Raw genomic sequence first — 17,088 nt, 5'->3', positions numbered from 1 at the left:
TTCAGGGTGGCCCGGTCTCTGGACACCCCCCCCCCCCCCAAGAGCAGGGCAGTCAAACATCAGGTGTTCATTTGACTGGACCTCCCCGCAGACGCACAGCTCATCAGCTGCCAGGCGGAATCGAAACAGACATTTATTCAAGTTAGCGTGATTCGTGAGCACCTGGACACCCGTTGCCCTTAAAAACGAGCTCGAGGCATACCATCCCCCCAGATCTTGTATAAACTTATATAAGGATCTTCCGTTAGTTGTGGTGTCCCATTCCAGCTGCCATGCTTCCATCGTGAGACTCAGCAGCCTCTTCCGCAGGCGGGAGTGGGCAACTGAACGAAATTTAGATCCGGCGCACTGTGATCACCGTTCCTAATATTATGATCTCTTTTCAGGAACAGAGTATTTGCGTTGTATTAAGTCTTTTTCATTGCTTTTTTGAGCTGGTAGTCGAGTGTGTATCTTCAACAGTTTCACAGTCTTACTGTCTGAGAACTGCTACAACGGTTTTGCGCCTTTATTATTTAGACGATTCATCCCCATTTTACGGGGATTCAGAGTGTTTTGGCGCATGATTTGTTCGAGCACCCGCCTCATCGCGGCAAAAAGAATAGCAACGACATCTGGTTGTAAATCCCTGTTATGAGCAAAAAGGCCTTTATCCTTAGTCCTGCTCGCGCTCTTTAGAGTGGGGGCCGTAATCTGTAACTGTGTGTTGATCTTTGATTTCACACATTTGATCTAGTAGCGGTGAAGAGGTGTAAAGAGGAGAATACAGAAGGTCTCCAGCTGCCCGTGGCTCGCTGCGGTCCGTCACGCTTGTGGGCTAGTGCCCAACATTTCTGGATTGAAGGAATACAGTGAGCACTTAGTTCGTGTTCTATTAGGTCAGGGAATCTCCAACCATGACTGATTTTAGAGAGGTAGGTAAAAAGCCTAGCCGGAGGAGGGGGCCGGAACTTTTTCCTTCGTCTTCCTCGAACACTGGTTCAGATAATGTTGGTTCGGAAATGGATGTAGGGGGTGACCACCCGGAAGGGTATGAACCCAATCGCTGAAGAGTTTTCACAAGCCGGGGGCAGGCCTGTCAGCTCTGCCCCATTGGCCCATGATGTTTTGTGACGGAATAGATGGGTTGTTTTCCTATTTAGCAAACCCCAAGAGTACCAGTGCAGCTACCAAGGGCAGCTTATTGCCTCGTCTAGAATTCTTCCGAGCAGATTTCACAGCTGTCGTGAAGGGTTTCGAAAATATTGCCTCAAAGCCTAAGGAAGTAACTGTAGTTCAGAAACCGGTCCCGGCCCCGATGCAGAGGCGTAGATATGCTGAGGTGGTTAGGGACATATTTAATTACGATTTGAAACTTTATATATTTTTAAATACGGTTATAAAGAATACCTGGACTATAAAAATCATTAATCGTTAGTTAATATCATTCAGGTGAATTAACAGCTTAGAAAGTAACGTAGTTGAGTATACCTGCTTATTTTTTTGTACTCATAATTTCTTTTTTCAGAAAATCTTTGAAATTCATTTAAGATAGTGCAATTCTGATTAAAATAAGGATTTAAGCAAACTAAATCGAATTATCAATTAGAAATTCTTGTTTTTTTGTAAAAGATTATTAATTAAATTTAAAAAATTATTTTTAAATAAATATATCGAAAATAGTTTAACAGTATACAATATAAAAAACTATTAACTCAAAAATTGAAATTAAATGATTCAAAATTAATAACGAAGTAGTAGTAAAAAAAACCTAACATTAATAATTAAAAAGATATCTTAAACAATGATAGAGTTGAAAAAAAAATGTAAGTGCGGTAACTTTGTTGGTGAGGCGACTATGAAGTAATGTTTACAGAAAAAGCGTGTATTGCGTAATTGCTTATAATTGTTGATATTTGGAAGCTGATGTATGACCGATTTTGCTACCGTCCCACACTGGTTCTCGCTGCAATCTATCAAAGCAACTGCATATGTCAAAATATGTATTGTTACATTGAAGAAAAATTATATATGTTTATTAATTGCTTATTATCGGCGTAATAACCAAAAATAAAACTTACATTGTAACTTATCAAATACATGCAAGTTTTTGATAAGTTATTAATCTGATATCAGTACTATTAATGATTAACGTTGTCATATTAAAAACGTTGATTAACATTGCTTAATTAAAAACTAATCAAATTCTGTAGCGTATCCGCTGTCTTTAGTGTTTAGTGTTCTATATGAATGTAAACAGTTTAGTAAAGACTTCTACAGAAAAACTAGGTAAGTACTTATAATAATAATATTTTATATTAAGAAAAATAATACACTATTAAATAATGTTATTTGGATGTAGGTTAATGTTAATTATATGAACGTTAATTTATTAGCGGGATTGTGAAAATTTAAGAACTAACGTTTTGTCATTTACTCACTTATAAAGATTTAAAAATGATTATTTTTAGCTTAGCCAAATATGTTTTTATTCTTGTTAAGTTTAAACTGTATAAAACTTATATATATATATATATATATATATATATATAGATTTCTTTATAAAAATACAAAATTAAAATGCTCACTTTTAAGTACCAATAAAATAGAAGAGGGGGTTGCTGATTCTTTTATGGACTAATGTTTTGTTATATATTATTATTTCTATTTAAATGTGATACAATTTAAATTTATTATTTCTTTCAGATATGAGTATTTTATTGAACTTCTCTTTTTTGTTTTATAAAAGTTATGTTTTTGTTAATAACAAAATATTTTACCTGTGCTTCCAATTGGTGATTAAGTAGCTATTTATTTTAGAAAGGTAAATTACCTTTGTTGTTGGAATTATTTTACAAATATTTTTTTCACTTTTTTAAAACATACATTAATGTGTTTTGAATAATTAAAAGGAATATAATGTTACAGTTGCTGCAGAAAATATTATTTAATTTTATATTTATCTTGTTAATGTAGCAAAGTTAACAGTGATAACTCTTTTTGTTTAAAAACATAAACTTTTGAACAGAATTTGATGCGATTTAAAATTTTGACATAACATTTTTAATTATTCCTGTGGTCATGTTCAGTACTGGTACTGCCATTGTTTCATCCTGGATTCAATTGATGTTATTACTGACAATTTTTTTATGTTAAGCAAACATATATCTAGATTGTGGTCAAACAGCATGTCGGATTTGAATGTCTATTCATTGTGGATATTGTTGTGTTTTTGTGTATATATATTTATTGAGATTGTTGTCTTTAGTGTCTGTACCTTTTCTCCATTTATCCCATGTTATTGTTTTTACCTTTTTGTACATTAGTTCATACCATCCTGTTTTTCTTAATTTTCTTCATGTGAGTGGTCTCATTAAGCCATTTCTTCTTTGTTTTTTGTGTTGCTCTTCTTAATTCATTATTCAGTTTTCTCCACGGTCTTATATTTATTATATTTCTTGTAAGATGAAGAAAAAGATAAGTTGGTAACCTTGGCTTCCTTAACTAAACCGATGATTAGTGTTTTGTTGTTTTTTTTATGGAATCTTTCATATTCACACTGAATTCATTTGCTTTTTGGCCTTTATTTATTTCCTTCAGTAAAATAAATAAAAGAAAGTAAATAAATACTTATATTAAGAGCCTTTTACAATGTTTCACAAACATTTAGATGTAAAGTATCTTACATCTACTGAAATAAAAAATACTTAATATCTTTTTCTGATTTCATGAAGAAATATGGTTAACTGCTTCAGTTACGTTGATAAAGCTATGTTTTAAAATCATATTTGTTGTATTTGATTCATTTTAGATTATTTATTTTTACCTTTTGAATCAAATCTTCTTTCAGTGCTTAATATCCCAGACGAGCTGTTTATTAGTTAACCAGTTTATTATAGTCTATAAAATTATTATTAGTCTGTAAAATCTCATTATTTATTAGCCTAATTGTGTTTATAATTTTACAGCATTAAATGTATAACTGTGAACCTATTTCAAAAATAAAGTAAACTAATATATTTTAAGCCAATTAAATGTCAGAGTCACAATATATAATTAATTATCTAACTTTTTTTAACCGTTCTATATAATGTTATTGAATTTTTCATTTTATTTTAGTTAAGGATGTCTTACATTTTCTTTAATTTTAATTATTTACATCCGCTAATAAAATTAACTATTTCAGAAGCATATTATCGCAAATCACCATTATACAATCAATGTTACAATTCATATTACTTAGTCCTAGAACAACCACGAAAAAAACAAAAATATAGCAGCAAACAGTCTTACTATAATATAATGTTTATTAATAAACATTATGTAGCTCTTATGTTGTCAAGAGCAAGTAAAATACAATATTTGCACTAAACCATAGTTAATTAATTATATTCTATTAAACTATATATAAAATAATTCATCAACATCTTCCTATTAATATTTTAGGATATGATAAAATAACAATTTTAAAAGTCTTAATTATGAAATCTCTGTGCATGTATATTACTAACAATATAATCACCATTATCATTAAAAGTGAATAATGATAATGTTTTATTATGCTTCTGTTTCCATTTTTAACAAATTACTGGCCTTTAAATATCTTTCCATCAATTTTTTTTCAACAGAATTGTAAGATTTTCTTTTACAAAGGTAATAAAACCAAAATGGTTGTAATTAATGGTACGCTTTAGTTAATAAACTCTGAAATATGCTTATCATTGTTTGAGGTGTTCAAAAAGTTATGATTAAATTACTTGCATTTCTGTCTTCTAAATTGGTATTCTGTATTTATTTGATATATTTAGCATCTTCATAAATTTGTCTTACTTTTATTTCATGTATAAACAGTTATTCTTTTATGAAGAGTGTTGTGGGAGATATCAGAAAAATTTAAGGGACTGATTCACGACATCAAAATTTAAAAAAAAGTTCATGTGGAAAAATAATCCAAATCACTTAATTTGCCCTCTTTCTACCATTTTGTTTTTTTTTCAATAAAAATTTATATCTTAAGAATGATTGGAATAATTTAATAAAATTTGGTGTATGTGTACTCAATAACATTCTGCTAAATAATTAACTTTGAAAATCCAAAACAACAGCCTTTTAACTTCTTATCATTAATAGCCCCGTAGATATTTGTTTTATTGAATTATGTTTTATTAAATTAAAATTAAGCCTCTTATTATGAACAGAATTGAAATTTATTTGTTCAGATTAATCGACAAACATTTTTACTTACATTTGTTCAGATTCACTTAAACAATTTCATCTGTAACAGATAAAATTGTTTAAGTGGATCGTAAAATTATGTAGTCTTAAGATTTTGCACTTGTGTTACTGAAAATAGAAATAATAATTAATTATTTTAAATTCACAATTAGTAAAGGAAGAGAAAACAAGCACAAAATTGTCAGACTGCATAATTTTGCAGCCTATTTTCCTAGGATGTTACCTAGGAAATTCAGAGTCATTTTCCTAGGTTGTTTTGTTTATTCTAGAGACATTTTTTAGTGATTAGATTTTTAAAATGTACAAATGACAAGTTCCAGCTGAAATAACTGTGGTCTGCAGTTGACACTCATTCATTTTAACTAAATCGGCACGAAGAATACTGATAAGCTGTATTACTTTTACTTCTTCTGTTAATAAACACAATCTTTAATAGATAATATCTGAACAGTAAAAAGCTTTTTGAAGTTATAATTCAGGCAAAAATAAGTCAATCCAACTGAAAAAGAAAACCAGAGAATTTAAAATGAGTCCATATTAAAAGAAAAAACAGCTTATATTTAATTATATGAGTATGTAAAGTATAAAGTAACTAGCCGTTTAGCCAGAACCTGGACCCTTGAGACTCAGTTCAGCCCAGGCAAATCCCAGAGCCAACTCAGGGGCTCCTCGAGCTTCCTGGGCCTATGAGGCCTACCCTGTGGCCGCAAAGCTTGCTTCGGTAGCTATTCCCATCTACCCAGAGAGCTCCACCTCCTGGACCCTGCAGTGTACATTATCTTCATGGTTGTGAGATTAATACCGGTAAATAATAATTATAGTATTCAGGCTGTACAGAAACCTGAAAAAGAAACTAAATTACAAAAGATAGAATAATAGTAACTAATGTGGGTGCATACACAATTGGTGACGAAAAATTCATGATCTCTTAAATCGAGATTGTACCTGTTGTATGCAAAAGTTAGCCTTCAACATAGTTACAATACCCAGTTTGAATTTTGAAAATCATAAAATTGTGTGGAGAGATATTATAATAGCACCCCATTGCACCTCCAAAAACAGTGCCCCAGGGGCACTCTGTTTGCTACCAGTTGATGCTGAAGATTGGTCTAGCCTCTCAGAGGCTAGCATGAGGTGCTTGCATACCTCATTATTCTAGCCTCATACGCAGTTCCCACAGGAAGCCCATTATTGTTAAACAGAAATTATTTAAATTTATTTAGTATTTATATATTTAACGTAAATTTAATTCTATTATTTTTATAAAAATATAAATTCGATTGATTTGAAACATTCAGTTCAAACCCAGCTAACACAATGATAGAAACGCACAGTTTAGAGTTCATTAATTCAATTCATTAAAGTTGTGCTTCAACCAGCAAATCTCCACTGCTATGTATATATATATATATATTTTTTATTTTTTTTATTTTTGAGATCTTTCGAGATGAAATATATCTAAAAACCTTCTCATTTATGCCTAGAAACATGGCCACAAATTTTGTTGCGATTGATCAAGAAGTTTCTTTTGTTTATCCCAAACAAACAAAAACCTTCTTTCTTTTTATATGATAGTATATATTTATAGATACCCATTAATTTGGATTTTACATAGTCTATTATGATTGCAAACATATCTTTTTTTAAAAGTAATTTTAGAACACTTCACACAAGCAATAGTAGAGTTGAAGAACTGTCTGTTTGCAGTCATTCGCATACTATTTCTTATTAACTATCAAAATATAATATAATACTCATAAAATAAATATTCATGATGAAAGCTATTAATCAGTTGAGAGTAAATAAAAAAAAATCTAATTATTTACCAAGAAAAATCCTATTTTGCCATATTTCAACTCGTCACTGTTAGAAAACCTTGTGAAATGTATAACTGTAATTTAGTCTGGGACATTTGTGATCACTATCTTGGATCATTTCAGAAAATGTCTTTCAGTATTTTTCTGATGTATTTTGGGTGTCAGATCGATAGATATATGAGGTCTATAAATAAAGTAATAAGACTGGTTCAGAAAATCTTTTTATTTACAATCCAATTATACATGGACTCTATCATCTTTGAAATAGTTCTCTTGGGAAGCCATGCAACACTTCAAATGGTTTTCCCACTCGTCATAGGTTTGTTGGAACTCAGAAACAGGAATATCCTTTAGATGGTCGGTTACATTTTTTTTTTTTTGTTTTCTACTGTTCCAAAATGCAGTCCTTTGAGATGTTTTTTTAAAGTCAGGAGCAGGAAAAAGTTGCAGGGACTCAAGTCAGGTGAATAAGGTGGTTGAGGAATGTTTTTATTTTTGCCAAAAACTCATTAATTGAGAGGGCAGTGTGACAAGGTGCGTTGTCATGATGCAACATCCAGTTGTCTTTGATGGCTGGTCTCATGTAAGCAACTCTATTCTGCAGTCTTTCAAGAATTTCTTGGTAAACATATTGATTTACAGTCTGTCCTGTAGGCAAAAACTCCTTATTGATAATGCCATTATTATCAAAGAAACAAATTAGCATGGTTTTGATATTTGATTGCTCATTTTTGCTTTTTTTGGACGTGTTGAGTTTCAAGTGTGCCATTCCTTGCTGCGGCATTTTGTTTCAGGGTCATACTCAGATATCCAAGATTCATCACCAGTATTAACATTTTTTTTTTTTTTAGAAAATCAGGATCAGTTTCAATTCGCTCTAAAAGATCACGGCACACTTCCACCCTGTTGTTTTTTTGTTCAACTGTGAGGTTTTTTGGGACCAATTTTGCACAAACATTTTTCACGTCCAATTCATTTGTCAAAATTTGACGGACTATGGTATGCTTCAAATTCAATTGTTCTGCAGTCATTCTGACAGTTAATCGCCATATCAATCTCCGTTTCGCTGTACATTATCGTCACTTTTTGACGTTAACGATCTTCCAGAGCGTAGATCGTCTGCAATTGATTCTCGACCATCTGAAAATGTATTAAACCATCTAAAAACTAGAGCTCGTTACAGAGCGTCATCTCCATACGACCTTTTCAATTTTGAAAAAGTTTTAGTAGTATTTTCATCGAGTTTAACGTTAAACCTGATTGCAGAACGTTGCTTATAATTAGTATCACTCATTTTTGTTACGCATAATAAAAAAAATTTCACAAAAGTTTGTTTACGTCTCACGGGGCAACAATATACTAAAGATATTAATATTAAATATAAATCAGCTTTTCATATAATTATATGTTTACTAGTAACTTGAATTTACTAAAAACTTGTTTTCTAGTAACTTTATTTAAGGTAGACCGTTTCTGAGGTGTGTGCTTAATTGAAACCCAACCACAAAAGAACACCGGTGTCCACGATCTAGTATTCAAATCCGTATAAAAGTAACTGCCTTTACTACGATTTGAACTTCAGAACTCGACTTCGAAATCAGTTGATTTGCGATGACGAGTTCACCACTAGACCGCACCGATGGGTAGGTACGGTAGACCTGAGTCTATTGAAGACTACACGTTTACTGGTTCATTTACAGTTACACCCCGGTCTCGCCAATGAATACTTTTTTTTTAGATGAAGTGCATCGACGGCTTTAGTCATTTCGCCCTATGATAATGGAAATTTGTAGCGTATGAAAAAATGCCATGCCTGACTGGGATTCGAACCCAGGACCTCCAGATGAAAGGCTAAGTCGCTACCACTCCATCACGGATATCAGCATTTTAATTGTTGATGCGACTGTAAATAAAAAAAAAAAAACGATAGGTAATTACAATTATGAGAAACTTTTTTTTATTTTCATACTTTTTGTTATTTGAAAAACGTAATTAAAAATTTTTTTTCTGAAAAAATACGTCTTTATTTCTTTATTTTATCAAATTTATTTTTGAATAAAATCATATTAAAGAAAAATCTAAAAAAATGAAATTTAAAAAAAATTAAATTACAACTATTTTAGGCAACTTTTAATCGATTATTTTTTATCATCAATAGATGTTGGGAAGCTGATACGGGTGGAAAATTTTGCATATAAAAGAAAAAAAATGTATAATAACATTTTTTTAAATGTTTGTGAAATAGTAGAAAAAGAAAATATTTATTCGTTGCCTAAAAACTTTAGATAAAGATATCAATGTAAAGGAGTAGTTAACTTTTGTTTTTAAAAATAAAAATTCTGAAAATAAAAAACTAATTTGTGTGTAATTTTGAGTAAATCTTGATATCTGAAAATAAATATATTAATTAATTCCTTTGTGTTACTCATGTCATTGAGGTGTGGGCATGCTAACCGTACAGTATATTACAAATTATGATGTGTCAACAGTTTGTACGTGATAAACTAATTTAGGTAGTGTGTATGCCGGTTACCACATGGAGCATAATGCGAGTGTGTATGCCGGTTTTCATCGAGCAGTACGTGACCTTCGGCAAGTGTTTGAAAACATGTTAGTTGAATTTTATATTACTGTTTATTTTCTTGCAATCCCATCCAAAGACAACAAAATCAACGTTGTCAGATTCACGGAGCTGATCGTCAGACAATGCATTTATTTATTTTTTTATTATGGCTGTGAAGTGTGGTTAATGATGTAAGCAATATAATATTTTTTACTTTGTGATACTGGTTTACTACTCTTTAACACACAATCTATTCGAAATGCAATAATGTTACGTCAGTGGGGAAAATTTATATGTATATATATATATATATATATATATATATATTCGGCAGTATCTCGGGAGCTAATTCTATAGCTAAAAATAGGAAAAAATATATAAACATAGGCCAGAAAACGCTTCGTTAGCTAGTTCGGCTAGCGAAAGATTTCGTCCGGATTTCGGTTCCTTCGGGGAAATGAAGACTTCCTGAAATTCTGGGAAGGTAAATTAAGGGGCGAATTTAATTGTTTTTTATGGTGTTTGACCTGAAAATATTAAAAAAATGGGTCCCAGAACACTACCTCCATTAATTTTAAAGATAACCGACGTAAGACACAAAAATTGAGGGTAAAAAATAACACAATGAAATTGATCTTGTAGTTTTGGAGATTTTTGTGTCTCAAAATTTTCAATTTTTGGAACAGTTGAATGTAGCTCAAGAACGACTCAACCAGTCTTCACCAAATTCTCACATGCTCAACTTCAGATATAGTACCACAACTGACATAAATTTCAATGAACTTGATTTAGTAGTTTAGTAGTGTTGTGACTTTCAAGCCAAAAATTTTATACATAGGTCTACACACACACATATATATATATATGTTTAAGGAAATTACATTTTAAGTAAATGGTATTTTCTACTCCTTATACTTCAAAACATAAAGAAAATTCAATTTCACCCCACAATCCCACTGTTCAACCAAAAGTAATACCAAAAAGTAATTTTTCTTTGAAAAGTCTGTAAAAGGACGAGACATAAATTTGGTCCTTACAGGATATCAGTGAGTGAGTGACAAATTGGTGCCATAAAAAAATATCAATGTAACAAATATATCAAAGGACTTCTGATTAAGCATCACCAAAACATTTTTTCAATTCTTTAATTGCTGATTTATCAAATTATGATTTTTAGTGCCTACTCAAGGTTTATTATATATATATATATATGTGTGTATTTTTTTTTTTTTTAATTTTATTGGGTATAAAAAAGGAAAGCTAACGATTTTGGTCTTACTAGTTAGTTGTAGTGAATATTTAGAAGATAACAGTTTAACAATTAAGATTCTTAAATATTACACAAGAGCGTACTGTGTAGCTATACAGTAAGTACCCTTTCTGAATCCACTCTTAACAATTTGAGACTCTCAGCTTTTTATCAACCAGTTTGAACAAATGAATTTTGTTCATAGTAAAAGATTCAATATTTTATATAACAAAAACAATATTTCATAAAAGTAATAATCATTAAAAGATTTTAATCACTACCAATTTGAAATTTTAAGAGCTAAAATTTTCAAATATTTATCTTCTAGAAGATATTGTGGTACACATTATATTTTGTTTAAATATCACCATCTACTCTAAATAAATAAATTTATTGAAAAAACACCTAATTTTGGACAGAGGGAAAATGAGGTGAGATAAGGAATTTGCCCACATGAACCTTTTTGTTTATTTTGATACCCTAAATCAGTCCATTAAATTTGGCCAACACTTCCCCAAACACCTATACTGTTTTATATAATAAAGCTAAAGATGAGTGGAAAAAGAAGGATCAAATTTGCTGATGAAATTAAAATTGAAGCTGGATGTATTAAATTAATTTGCAGTTAGCAAGTATAACCAATGAATAGTTAGTTATTCTTAATAGCAAAACATTGTGAATTTGTTTTATTGCCATCAAGCTGGTACAAATGCATCTAATTGCATAAGTCTATTTTCTATTATCTTTCCTTGACTTTACTTTCAAGGTTTAAGGAAGTTTTTATGTGAGGGAGAAGCAAGTCAGGTTACAATTACAAAAAGATTATTGATTTGTACTGGAAATAGAACTACAAACCTGTAACAGATTGTAATAATATTAATGCAATCAACATTTGCAGTCAAGATGATCCTGATCTTAAATACTCTGATTCCTCATATTAAAAAAAAAACATTATTTTTACTAACATTAATTTTTCTGATATTATGTTCAGTAAAACCAAAGAAATTTTAAATACTTCTTTCCAATAAATCATCAGGTTTTGATGTTTTCAATACTTTGGCAACCAAAATAGAAGCCATTTCTAAGCTAAGTAATTTCAAACATGCTGAAAATTTGTATAGAACTGCACATAAAACTGACGGAGTCTCAATTTTTGTTTAAGATTAACTATTTTAATAAAGTTAAAATTTATTCTGTTGTAGAAGAAATTAATTCTGAATGTTTTTCCAAAGTCTAAAGTTTTTGGTAATTAAAGAATTAATTAAAGTTATATATCTTTCTGTGAAGTATTGGAATCTGTTTTTAAAATTCCTAATAAATTTTACATTGTGTTCGGAGACTTAAATTTTAACCTTCTAGACAATTCTAATATTGTAACAAAAAAACTAATTCAATTTGAGTTAGCAGGACTAAATATTTCTACACCACAGTCAAATAGAATTATAAGTACCTTTGCTGCCTGTATTGGTAATATTTTTTACAAATTTACTTACAGGTAATTTGTTGTTGTTTTGCACAAATTACAATCTTTCAGACATTAACTGTCAAAATGCAGAAGAAAATTTTGAAATAAAGTAAATTTCATGAAATAAGTACTTTTATTCTTTTAACGAAGTGGTCAATGAACATATAATTAAAAGAAATCTTGTCAGAAACAACTTAGGAATGTAACAAAATTAGCCTTGATGAAAAATTTAATGATTTTCTTAATGTTTTTCCAAGTCTTCTCTCTTCTTAATTTCTTTGCAGCTAAAATTCGTTAGTAAAAAATAAATAGTTTAAACATAGAAAAGGCTTTAGAAAAGAATTAAATTTTCTGTAATTAAACTACAAAAAAAGGATCTAAATATAATTATCTGATAACTTTCAAAATTATTTAAAAAAAATTGTAAATGAATTTATATAAAGTTATTCATAAAGGTAAAAGATTATACTGTGATAATATTTAGTTCAAACAACATCCTCTGAAATAATACCTAACAAAATTGAGTTATTTTTTTCACAAAGTTAAAAATTATGTGGGGATTTGTTAAACGTAAAAGTGCATTCTGAAATAAGACAAATCAAATAACTTCACCAAAAATACAAAAGGATTCAATTAATGTCCATTATCTCACCCTCTATTTTTATAGCGGAACAATTCTATAAATTTTCAGTATTTCAAACAGCAATAACAGTGATCCATTTCAAACACAGCCATTTTTACTTTGAATGTTTTTGTTTTGAATTTGTTTTGATAAATCAGTATTTTTATTTCCTGTTATTTGATAGCCAGTAAATAAAAATACTGTTTTAATACTTGTTTTATTTTAATAAAATAAGTAAATGTTAAAAATGTACACAATCTGTAAATACTGATTAAATCCTGCCAATATTTAAAAAAAAACAAAAAACCATAGATGCTTCATCCTTATACAAATTTAATTAAGGAATCTCAGCAATGGAAATTTCCCAGCTGCTTTAAAATTTAAATTCTTATTCATGTCCTTAAGAAATGGTGTTAACTTAATTAAAAAAATTATGGCCCAATTTAGATATGTCTGTATTTTCCAAACTGTTTGAAAGAATTATGAAAAATGGACTTTTAAAATTTATTGCTAAGCATAGCATATTAACAGATTTTCAGTATAGGTTAAGGAAACGTTTGTTTACTGATTCAGATATTTCCATTTTTACATTCTTGTACAAAGCTAAGGAAGTATTGTGATCACAACACATTTTGGTTTCCAGATTTCAATGGAATATCCATTTTGACCACCCCTGAATCGATTTTCACTAGTTTGGCATGACATCTGTTTGTATGTACATACGTATGGATCTTGCATAACTCAAAAACGATTAGCCATAGCATGTTGAAATTCTGGAATTCAGACTGTTGTAACATCTAGTTGTGCACCTGCTCTTTTGATTTCAATCGACTCGATCAAAAGTGTCCAAAAAAGACAAAAATTAAAAAAAAATGATTTTTGACTATTTCTTAACTGCAGTAATAAGCCCTCATTGACAGCTTTTCAATACTATGTCATAAGTAGTACTTATTTTCATTGGTTCCGGAGTTATAGTAACAAATATTTTAATTAATTAAAAATATTTGGATCTTACAAGGAAAAGAAGGCACATCGGTTACACATACTTTTTTTTACTTCGTACAAGGAAGTAAAAAAATTAAGAAGTGTATTAAAAAAAGATTATGAATTCCTATGAATTAATAATATATTTTAAATATAGATAATTTATTAATTTTAATTTAGTTTTTCCTTTTTTATTAGGCTCTTTATAAGTTCCAAAATAATACTGGTTTTAATACATTTAGTAAGATTTACAATTGACTTGTTTCCCGGGTAGACTTTAAAAATCAAAATCTCGGCAGTAAGGATTTTCCGGTTTAATATTGATGCGACTGCTGTAAGTAGCGTCCTTTCAAACGCTACGTTAGTATCTGTTACTCAGTTAATTTAATGGCGTCGGTTTGTGTGTTGTAGGTCGCCAATGCTTTTATATGATTTTATGGATCTACTGATAGGTTTCTGTGAATAGTGAAATAACATTTTTCACCCTTGCTCCTCGTACTAAAAGTGTGTAATGATATATACATATTTAATCTGTTCTAAATAAGTGGATGAAAAAGTAAGTAATGGCATTTAGTTAATTTTGTTGAATTACTGTACGTAATATTAAAGTTAGTTTTTGAAGGCGGCTTTACACATTAAATATTTGTAGAGGTATGCTTGATAAATTGTGATAAATGAAGAGGTAAATTGAAAATATGAGTGATTATGACGTTAACATTTATAGTTAATTTGAACCAAATTTAGACCTAAATTTTTGGAAACTTTTTTTACTGTTTTAAACTTATTTTTTTGTGTTCATCGACTAAGTTTCTTTTCATTATTTTCTTGTTATCAGTTCTAATCAGAATGTAAATGATTTTATTCAAAATTATCAGTTGCATATTTGTTATTCCTGCTGAATATTAAGTACCGCTAATGATTTCCCCTATTCTAGCTGTCTATTTTAATGGTATGCTTACAATGTTGTACAATTGTACATAAAGAAACGCGTAAACGTCTGTGAACTAAGACAATTGATTTAAATTAAAGCTTTTCCTTAGAAATTCTGTAGACCTTACATACTACACACTTCTTTAAAACTATGCTTTCCTAGTGTCTTAATTATGGGTTTTTGAATAAGAATTTTTTATTTTGTTGAAAGCCACTTTCATTTTTTGTGTTTTGGTTTTTACTTCTTTTTAAAAACATTCAGAGTAATTATTTCACCTAAATGTTTAAATTTTTGGACCTGTTTGATTCTTATTCTGAAATTTTCATGGTTTGGATTCTACATTTATTATTGGAATCCATTATATGAAATTTGCAGCTTGATTTTGTTTGCACATTTTTCTAATTCTTGAATTCTCTAATGTCTATTGCCAAAGTTACCAAATCATCAGCAGATGCTAAAACATTTACATTTAAACATTTAGATGTTGTGCCCCATTTTTATTAAGTATTTGTATTATCCTATTCTATTTCTCAGTAAAATTTTTCCAGAGTGCAGTTGAACAGTATTAGTGAAGAGACCATCACCTTGTCTCACTATAGTTTTTGTTTCAAAGGGTTTGGAAATTCCTCCCAAAAATTAAAATTTTGAGTATGTTTATTTTATTATGTTTAGTGTCTTATTATTGACATTTAGGAAGTTTTATCGCCTTTAGGAAAGTTTACAAAAATAAACTATTAATTCCAGATTTGTAATTTTTTTGTACTTTTATAATTATATAATTATTTTTTTTTTTATCAATACCAATTGTTTGTGATTTTTATGTTATCATTATTTTCAAACCATCTACGGTGGAAATATGTGAATCTTTTCTAAGCTCAACTCTCTCAAACCAGCTGATATTTTTAAATTAATTAACAAGTGGTTTTAATTTTTTTTTAAAAAAAGGTAAGGAAAAGTTTAAGTTTTTCTAATTTTTATAATCTGATGTAAACAATAATTTTTGTAAATGGTGATGTAATTTTCAACAATTTTTTTAGACTTATTTTTAAAGCAAATACATTCTGGTTAAGTATATTGAAATTAGAATTTCAATTATAATAAATAAACATAAATTAATTTTAAATTATTCAGACTAATTTAAGTAAAAGTTTTGGAAAAACATATACTGCTCTTTTCCTATTGAAAAACTCAATTTTTTTTAAAATTTTTGTAACCCTTATGATCAGGAGCAATGTAAACATCAATTTTAGCTTTGTACCATATTGGGTGCCTATAGATAGTGGATTGAGAACACACCAATCGGCAGATTATTATTGTTTATAAAGTGCATGCTTTAGTCGTAAATTCGAATTTTATTGAAAATTGTTAAGATTAAAATATAATTAACATCATAATTTTCCTTCAGGCTTTAACATTGTTCTATTGTTTTTTAATTATAGTAAATCTCTATTTTTATATTTTCCAGACAGAAGTGATGCACCAACAGAGATTAAAATAACATGCCCAGGTATATAAAGAATTTAATTAATTAGTAAATGATCATAAAAAAGAATCAACATCTGGAATAACGTTAAAGGTAAGAACTGTTGTTATTTATTTAATAACAGATTTGAAAAATCAATTCCATATTTATGATAGAATGTAGATTTTAGCATCAAAAATTATATAATTTTGTGTTCTATTAGCAACGGTGAAAACCAGAAAAAGATTTTTCCTACTTAAGGCATGGTTTCATAGACTGCATCGTGTGTGGGTGGGTGGGTGTGTGTGTGTGTGTGTGCAAAAAAATTATAAATTAAGTTAAGTTATCAGTGGAATGAATCACCACTGATACACTTTAAACACATATTAGTCCAATTTATTTGTTATATATATATTTTTTTTCAATTTTGCTTTTCCTTGAGATTTTGTTAAATTAATTTTGCTTTTGTAATTGCTATTTTTTTACTTGATTTAATGATGACATACTGATAATGGTTTTAATATTTATACTAAGAGAGTATATGCATGAATATTGTTGGAGATGCATTCATTTGATTTTAGAAATAATCATCAGGATAAAGCATTGCCAATATTTCCCGTTTCATTATAATTTTCACCATAATTTTATTAGTTTTAGGAAGGGTAAAATTATCAGTTGCGTGAGACTATGAATTTTTATGGGGTCCATTTGTATTTAAATTTAATTTTGGGTTGTAGTGATCACAACAAGGCCCTGCTGAGAATAATTCAAGGTATTTTTT

The 17,088-nt window shown here is 29.4% G+C and overlaps 1 long non-coding RNA gene across 2 annotated transcripts in view; it reads left to right on the top strand.

The window, feature by feature from the left end:
• Positions 1-2,136: 2,136 nt before the first annotated feature.
• Positions 2,137-17,088, top strand: part of LOC142330184 (uncharacterized) — a 40,028-nt gene continuing 25,076 nt past the window's right edge. Inside the window, exons 1-3 of one of the 2 annotated variants that reach the window (XR_012757723.1) lie at positions 2,137-2,268; positions 14,326-14,470; positions 16,311-16,421. This is a non-coding gene — a long non-coding RNA (uncharacterized LOC142330184). Of the gene's footprint in view, positions 2,269-14,263; positions 14,471-16,310; positions 16,422-17,088 lie in introns of those variants that run through there. The other variant, XR_012757722.1, reaches the window with a different exon arrangement.

The sequence above is a fragment of the Lycorma delicatula genome, chromosome 9 (genome assembly GCF_047948215.1).
Source record: "Lycorma delicatula isolate Av1 chromosome 9, ASM4794821v1, whole genome shotgun sequence".
In the NCBI taxonomy this organism is placed as follows: domain Eukaryota; kingdom Metazoa; phylum Arthropoda; class Insecta; order Hemiptera; family Fulgoridae; genus Lycorma; species Lycorma delicatula.
Note: the sequence above shows the minus strand (reverse complement) of the source record. Positions and strands in the feature narration are given on the sequence as shown.